Consider the following 8,983-nt stretch of genomic DNA (forward strand, 5'->3'; position numbering starts at 1 on the left):
TCCGCGGCACGTGGGATCCTCCCGGACCGGGGCACGAACCCGCGTCCCCTGCATCGGCAGGTGGACTCTCAACCACTGCGCCACCAGGGAAGCCCGACAGTATTTTTTATTGAAGTATAGTTGCTGTACATTATTATATGTTACAAGCGTAGAATATAGTGATTCATAAGTTTTAAAGGTTATCCTCCATTTATAGTTATTATAAAATACTGGCTATATTCCCTGTGTTGTACAATACATCCTTGTATCTTATTTCATACCTAATAGTTTGTACCTCTTACTCCCCTATCCCTATATTGCCCCTCCCCCTTTCCCTCTCCCCGCTGGTAACCACTAGCTTATTCTCTATATTTGTGAGTCTGCTTCTTTTTTGTTATATTCACTACTTTGTTTTGTCCATGCTTTATAGTCTTTAAGAGCCTGTGCTCAGCCCTGCACTTCCCTACAGCATGGTGGGCCTGTGGGCAGGTAGACACATGCCCCTGGGAGATCCTGAGATCCCCTCACCACTCAGGCTGATGGGGTATCCAGTCATCAGGAAACCTCTGGGAGATCATCTGAAAACCAGTATCTGGGGACACACTGCCATGTTGTCCAGTCCAAAGTATGTCCTCTGTATTTTTCTCTTTCTCGTCACACAGACAAGTAACATGGTATCTAGAAACCAACATTACAGGCCAGGCTGCCTAGTCTCCTTGGAAGTTTCCTCCTCCTGCCATGGCCTTCAATATAGGGGGAAATGCAGTTTGATGCTCATCTTGGAGATGTCCTTTCACATTCTGCATGTGAGGATAAAGGACTTTCTCTTCCCATTGGTTTCTTCCTTCTCTGATCCTCTTTCCAAAGGCACTAGATTTCTCTAGAGAGTGTGTCCCAAATACCTTATGTCTAGGAAGCTTTACAAACATTAATAGACAAATGGTTAGTTTATATAAAGCATACATGTATTACTCTGACATAAGCAGCGAGGGGCCCACAGTTTACATTTTTTGTCTTTCTTTTAAAAAGGAATGAGAAATCATATTCCAGGTGATCCAACCTTTTAAGCTGGGGAGGGAAGGAGGGAAGTTACCATGACTTAAAAGAGATTTAAATTTGAACGCTTGTGAGCCAAGTGCAAACTGACATATGAGCTTCTATTGATCTTTAGATGGGAAAAGTAGGTCTTGGATTTACTTTCCCACCTCCAGCTCGGCGCTTCTCTGCCCTGAGCAGACCCCCAAACACTGAGATTACTGATGAGCTCCTAATTTTAAAAACAGACTGATACTGTCTGGCACTAATAACAATTGTAATCGCAGTAGAGCAGTTTTCACACAAAACCCCAAGAAGACAGGGCATATCTGAGTTTTCAATGACCACGTGTTCAGAAATTTTTATAAGTCAAGTCATGTAGAATCTAACTCATATTTCTCATATGTATGTTCATATATTACATAACCAATGTCTTGACAATGCCAGCTATTGAATTATTGAAATCGCTTGGCATTTAGCGTGCTGTTTTGTGGAGTGATCATGGTGTTTGAATACCAGCTCCGACACAGTGTGCAGTGTAGACTCTTAACTACACAGTGTATGGTGTGGAAGGTAAGGGGAGGGGGCCTAGGTATCAGCCGGCTGTGAATATTTCCTCTGCCTCATACAGCTGTGTGCCCTTGAGACAGTTACACAACCTCTCTGGACATCGGTTTCCTCACCTTCAAAGAGAGCAAATAATAGAAGCAACTTCATAGGACTGTTATAAAGATTAAATTAGATAGTGTATGTAAAGCCTAGTGTTCGGTACATGTTAAGTAGTAAATAAAAGTCAACTTTAAGATACACACACACATACACACACTTTATATCCCTGGAATTAAATCCATACATGTATATATGTATTGTGTGTGTGTGTGTTGTATATGTATAAACAGTGGTTTGGGGGAGGTTGTGAGCTTATGGAAAATTTCTTTGTATTTTCTTTATTTTCTAAGTCTTCTAGGATGAGTTTATCATATACTTGTAATGTTGTAAACTCTTTTTTTTTTTCAATGTAATGAACCAGAACAAGTGACTTATTAGGACAGTTATAGCAAGAGCAAAGTCAGGTATATGTTTCAATGCCTTAAAAAAAGATAAATCTTAAAACATAGTTCCTAGGAAATAGCAGAGATCTTGAGGGAACAAAGGCTGCAAGTGAATTAAACAAGCCAAAAGTAAAAGAAGGAACTGGGCAGTCCAAGACAATGAGGTAAAACCCAGAGAACTTCAGTTTAATAAGCACCTTCAGTAGATCTTTTCCAAGGCGCCAGTATTTAAAATTTGCAGTAGAATGAGCTTTTCTTGGGAAGTGTACCCAAAAAAAGATTTAGAAAATGAAGACCCACAGCAGTTCAAACACTAAGGGAAAGCAGGAAATCAATAACTGATTAAAATCCCATCCAATTTTTTCCAAGAGGGAGGTCACATCAAAGAGCTCAAAACAAATAGAGACTTTTCAGACTTAACAAGTCACCTAGTCTGCACACAAAGATGGGAGCCTAATTTTCAGCAGGTTCCGTTATATTCTGGCACCGGGGATGTGAATTTTTGCTGAGATACATTTCTGTCTTTGCCTTTGTCCTGTTTCACTCCCATGTCTCTGCCGGCAGACCTCGGCTGGGGAGCTTCAGCCTCTCTTGTTACACGTTCAGGCATCCTCTGGTCTCTTTTTCTCAAGTTCTGTCACTGCAGTGAAAACAGCCTGAGGATTGTAAGTTTTGGTTTAAAGTGATTCTTATGACGCAGGCAGAAGAGTGCCAGAAGGGATTTCTGTTCTGCTTGAGCCCCTCTGTGGGGTATTTATACCATTCACTGGTTTTACCAAAAACAGAAGTTGCTGTGCCATTTACTGGAATGGGATTGCTTCTTTTCATTTCTTTTTCTTTTCTTTCCCTTTCTTTTCTTTCCCCCCCTCCCCTCCTCCCTTATTTCCTCTGCTTCTTTCTCCCTTTCTCCATTCCTCCCTCTTTCCCTCTCTCTCCCTTTCCCTCTCTCCCTTCCTCCCTTTCTTCCTTTCCCCTCTGCAAGTACTCATTTAGTAGCTTTATCAACCACCTACCATGTGGCATCCATTGCGTTATGCACTGTGAGATTAAGATTCATAAGACACGACCCATACTGATATTATACTTTCATTGTCTCCGTTGAGCTCCCAATTGAACTCTAATATCCATACAGACACCACTGTTTATTACGTGTCTGTTACATGTCTGGCACTTTCATGGAGCTTATTTTACTTAGTTCCATCATCCACCCAGAGGTAGGTATTATTCCCATTCTTGTAACACAGATGATTGAATTTAGGTAGAGGGTTTAAATATCTAACCCAGGGACACTCGGTTCCTATGAGGAGGAGTCAGGACATTCTGAGTTTTCTGATTCCCAGTTCAGTGTGTTTTCCACCGTGCCTGCATATCGACTGGGAAGGACTTTTATGCTTTCGCCTTTTATATACCGCACTGCACATGTAATGTGCACAATAAATACTTGTGTAGAATTAGATCCAAGCTGTATTAAAATTTGCATGCTTCAGCCTTTTCATATGCCTGCATTTGGCAGAATTGTTCAGAATTTTCACATGCATTTTTTAATATACAGACAACAGGTAAACGTTTTACTGCTTATGTGTAAAGAGCAAGGTGACTAGTCAGGAGTTGACCCTTAGACAGATCTGCAGACATACAGACCCCCGTAAGTGCTTGTATGTGTTCTGAAAGCCTGCCTACCTTGATTAGAGCTGGTTACAGAGGACACGCAGGAAGGAAAAATCCTCAGCGCCCAAATGAGCATCAAAGTCACTCTTGAAATCACGATAGAAAGATCAGATCCTTTTTTCTTTTAACTTTGAGAAAATTTTAAAAATAACCAAAATGTAAAGAGAATAATCTAACAAATATCCACATACCCCCACCCAGAGATGAAAATTGTCAACATTTTGTCATACTAGTTTCGAGATTTTTTAAGAAATAAAATTTTCAAAAGCATTATAAAATTACAATCTCTTTTGTCTTCTATCCCCAGTCCAACCCCATCCCCTACTCCATTCTGGTGGGCACCGTCAAGGGTCTGGTTTCCAATCCACTATTTATATATTTACATGAACACATATGTTTCCATAAACAATTTATACTATTGTTTTATATGTTTATTATAATATATACATAATGGTGTCATACTGCTTGTATCATTTTACAACTTGCTTTTATTTTTGCAAATATCACTAAGTTTTTGAGCTGTGTGTTGAAACCGAAGACTCTAGTCCATTCCTGTTAGTAACTGTATAGCATTTTATTATATAAATAAAATAATTTCTTATGCCTTCTCCTACTCCTGTTAATTGGAACTAAGATTGTCATAAACAAACCACAATAGAAGTGCTCACACAAGTTTCTATCCTTCATACACGTGCTCAAATTCTTATAAGGTGTTTTGCCTAGAAGTGGAATGGCTGGATGGTATACTAGGTACATGTTTAATTTTATCACATTTTGACAAATTACTCTCTGAAACGGTTGTACCAATTTACAGTCTCATTGTCAATGCATTTAATTACCTGCTTCTCCATACTCTTTTCAATGCTAGATACGGACAGACTTAAATCTTTGCTCATCTGCTTGATAAGCAAGGGTACCTTCTTATTTCTGTTTGCATTTCACTATTTACTAATATAATCTAGCACCTTTTCATGTTTATTGGCTATTCAGGTGTCTTCTTTTGTGAAATGCCTGGTCATGTGCTTTGCCAACTCCTACAGTTACTTGTGGAGTTTTTTTTTTCTTGTTAATTTATAAGAGGGATCCATTTTGGATACGAATCATTTAACTGTTATTTGACCATTGCAAATATCTTTCTTTTAAAATCATTGTCAAGTTTATTATCACATTTCTTTTTTTTTTAAAGAGGGCCATACAAGGTCAGTTCCAAATGGGGAAAGATCTTTATTCTTTTTTTAAGTCAATGCAAGACGGCATACATGGTCTCTGCAATTGAGGGAACAGGCATAAATAGCTTTTGCAGATCTAAGCGAAAACTTCCCTACAAAGGCCTTCAAATTTCTTCTCCAGATCTTGAGAGTAGCCCCCTTTTAGCATCTTGTGAGTTAGATGGAGAGAAACACTTTTTATATTTAGATAGGAGAGCAAAACAAGAGAAATGGACTTTCCTTTTACAAGCCGGTAGCATCAACGCTTCTCACAAGAGCCTCAAATTAATTTGAAAGTGGTTTCTGTAAGTGAAATTTATCATTTAATGATTATTGGTTAGGCATCTCAGGTTTCAAATTTTAAGTTTGCCTACATGGAGTCATTCTACTTCTTCCCTCTTACTAAGAGCAGGTTTCAATTATGTAATTATGGTTAAAGAGGTCTGAAGAGTTTTTACTCTTATGCCTTCATCCTGAGTGGATAATGGTTTGCAATGACTGGTTGAGAGCTGTGGAAACACAAATGTAAGGCAGAAACCTTGATAAATATTTACCAACATACTAGACTATAAACGGCGAGACGAGGGCCTGTCTTTACCATCTGCATGAAGGTTATATCCTCAGCATTGGCTCAGCTGATAATCTTACCGAGTGAGCATGTGCTGAATATCCCCAATCTACAGCTAGTTATTGAATCCCAATTCTGTGTTACATACTTCTGTATTCTATATACTCATGTAATCAAAGGGACCAACATGGACAAAGTGCCCACCCTCATGAAGCTTACATTCTGGTGGCAGGGAGAGATAAGTGACAATGAAGAAACAAGATGCAGTGAAATGAGGCAGAGAGTTGTGGGCTGGTGGGATGGGGGTCGGGATGTTTCTACTGCAGGGAGTGTGGTCTGAGAAGCCTCCTGAGGAGGGATCCTAAAGATGAACAACATTTACTAGATAGAGATGGTGAGAAAAAGATGGGATATATAAAACCACAGGGTCGGGGCTCTTAAACAATTACTTCCAATGTAGGAGGTAAGCTCTTGTCTCTTTGTATTTTTATTTGGAGCAGTTCATATGAGTTTTGGAAAAAAAACATGACTAAAGGGTTGATTTTAGATTAGAAGGAGTTAATGAATTTGTAAAATATGCTTCCTTTTCTTTGGCGGAGTAGTTTACACAGGGAGAGAACAGCTGGCTCCTAGGACTTGGTGGTGCACTTTGGCTGGGCTGTTAATTGCATAAGTATTTTGTGCATTTCTGACTGTGTATCTCTCCTGCAGCCCACTTGACCAAGATAAGTCTTTTGAGCCCTACTGAATGTTTGCATCTCGCGGGCAACTACAAACTATGGCTCACGGGATGATTTAACAAAAAATTATTGAAAACATTTAAATTGCAGCACTGAGTTCATGGATAGAAACCGCTGTTCGCACAAACAAAACATTCAAATGATGAAGATTCTCTAGATATTGATTTAATGCAGACTTCCTTCTTGTTTATTTTGAAAAATAGATTTCAAGTTCCTAGCAGCATCTAGTAGAAGTTCAATATTTCTTGCCCCCTCCCCCCTAATGCCTGCCTAGAGAGAAAAACAAAAACAAAAACAAAACAAAAAACCACATTGTTTGGGGGTTTTGTTTTGTTTTCTTAAGCCAAATACTTAAATCACGAATGTCTCATAAGTGCCTTTGGATGGCTTGCATTGACTTGTTTATTTTGCTGTAGTCAGTACAAACACCTTCAAATTTCCTTCTGTAACAGATGCTTTTCAAAGTCATTATCTGACCTCGCTGATGGAGCTGGTCTGCAGACCTTGCAGCCGAGTTGATTTTTGCACGGGCTCTAACTTCGACGCACAAAACTTTGCAGCCTCTTTGAGGAACCAATTTGCAAGCTAAGAGAACAAATGAAAGTGTTCGCTCATCTCTCAAAAATATTTCTGCGCTTGGTATGTTCCCACTCTTATCGGGTTCTCAGGAATGAACACAGAATGTGACATGGGTTTTTCACATACGTAAGTTTTTGTCTTCCATTTCTGGGAAGTTATTTCCTCTTCTGAGGTTTTATTTTCTTGATTTATTAAACTTTAACATGCTACGGAAAACCTCTTCTCTCCTAGCGACTGTTCTCTCCCTTTTAAAAATGGCTCAGGAATGGAAAGCTTGACTTTCCATTTTAGATTTTTTAGGGTCCTTTTCGGTTTATTCTGCCCCCCGTTCCTCCCTTCTGTACACTCACACCCGAGGCCGCCGGCATCTGGGCTGAAAGAACCCGTGGCGGGCTAAGAGAGGAGGGTGTCATGTTGGCGACAGGCTCCGGCTGGCGGCCGGCGAGCCTGCCGGGGTTAACGGGGGCGCAGGGGTCAGCGCCCTCGAAGTTGGGGGCCTCGGGCGGAGCCGCACCAGAGCCGCGGCGACCGCTCAACCAGAGCGCCCTGCAGTCCCGCTCCGTCCACGGGGAAAGGATCGCCTAATTGGTCGCGATCCCACGGAGGTCTTGCTCTTCCCGGGGCAGCCTCCGGGACCGAGAGCGTCGCGGGGCCGACGCAGGCGGAGCGGAGCCGGCGAGAGGAAAAGCCCAGGCCTGGGGCAGAGGAGGAATGAGGGGCCGGGAGCCGGGGGGATTTCCTCCCGCGCTTCCCCCTCCAACGGGAGCGGAAAATGTGATTTGCTGTGCATTCCAGGCGCGGTTCCCTGGGGTGACCTCTCCCAGCCGGCCTGGGCGGGGGGAGCAGACAAAGAGGCGAGGCAGGCGGAGAGGGGACCCCGCGGGGAGGCAGGAGGGGTGCGGGGGGCGGGGGCAGTACCGGGAAAGGGGGCGGATAGCGGGTCCCGCGGCGGCGGCGGCGCCTGGCCAATGGAGAGGCGCGGCCCCGGGCGCCGCGCTCCGCCGCCGGCATTTAAACGGGAGACGGCGCGATGCCCCGCACTCGGTGCGCCCTCCGCGGACCGTGCGACCTAGTGTGCAGCAAGAGCGGTGCTCTCTGTCCCGCTGACCCCGCGCCGAGCCCGGGCGGCTCGTGCCGCGGCCGCACACCGCGCCACGCGTCGAGAGCGCAGGCCCCGAAGGCCCGCAGCACTGACAGGTGAGCGCGGAGGCGCGGGCGTTGTGTGTGTGTGTGTGTGTGTGTGTGTGTGTGTGTGTGTGTGTGTGTGTGTAGGGGTCGGCAAACGACTGCGGCGTCCCGCTCCGTGCAGACTTGCCGTAGCCCTTCGTGAGCGCAGGCCAAGGCCCCGCGATCCCTGGGGTGAACCCTGAAGAACCATCGCGGGGTCTTTCGTGCCAAGGTCTTGGCTGCCGTGACCTCACCTTGCGCGGTCTGCAGGGCAAGACTGGGAAAGAGGATGTCAAGAACAAGAGCCCCGGATCCCAGTTCCACCTCCCGGAGCTCCGCTAATACGCTCCTGGTGTGTTTGGCAGCTGCGCTTGCCAGTCGCGTCCGCTGGGTGAGGGCGCAGAGTCCGTGAGTCCAGAGCGCAGGAGCAGAGGGATAATGAGCGAGCGGGAGCAGTGAGGCGCTGCGGGGACCTTCAGCTCGACCGCAAACGCCGGGGCAGGTTGCAATGAGAGGGTCCCATTTGTTTGAGGCGGGGCGCTGGGTCTGGGGACTTCGGGGCGCGCACGTCGGAGGGCCGTGAGTGATCCTGCCGTGAGGTGGTGGATCCTGAGAATCAGCGATGCATTTGCCTCTCCCCAAGATGGAGACTCGTGCAACAGCGGAGCTGCGGAGTTCCGCCTTGGCGGAAACCCAAGGGTCAGGTAACTGGACAGCTGAAGTGAGGTGCGCGGTCCCGGACGCCTAGTCCTGCGAGCCCGCGGTGCTCACATAGCAAACACCGCACACACTGCGCGCTCGTGCGCGCTGTTTCCACTTCTAGGCTTCTCCCTGACCCATGCGCTTCTCGGCTGACCCGCGGGCGTCCGGGCGATGGGCAGTGACAACTTGCCGGGTCCCACTTGTGCGGGTACCCCTTAATTTGTGTCCGAGAGGCCCCTGCCTCACCTCGCCGCGCCTTCCTAGAGACGGACTAGGCGGGACTGG

The 8,983-nt window shown here is 45.2% G+C and overlaps 1 protein-coding gene across 1 annotated transcript in view; it reads left to right on the top strand.

The window, feature by feature from the left end:
* Positions 1 to 7,874: 7,874 nt before the first annotated feature.
* Positions 7,875 to 8,983, top strand: part of GREM1 (gremlin 1, DAN family BMP antagonist) — a 12,228-nt gene continuing 11,119 nt past the window's right edge. Inside the window, exon 1 of the mRNA XM_007462514.1 lies at positions 7,875 to 8,026. The gene's annotated coding sequence lies outside the window, so the exon portion shown is untranslated. The remainder of the gene's footprint in view (positions 8,027 to 8,983) is intronic.

This window comes from Lipotes vexillifer, unplaced genomic scaffold (genome assembly GCF_000442215.2).
Source record: "Lipotes vexillifer unplaced genomic scaffold, Lipotes_vexillifer_v1.1 scaffold164, whole genome shotgun sequence".
Taxonomy (NCBI): domain Eukaryota; kingdom Metazoa; phylum Chordata; class Mammalia; order Artiodactyla; family Lipotidae; genus Lipotes; species Lipotes vexillifer.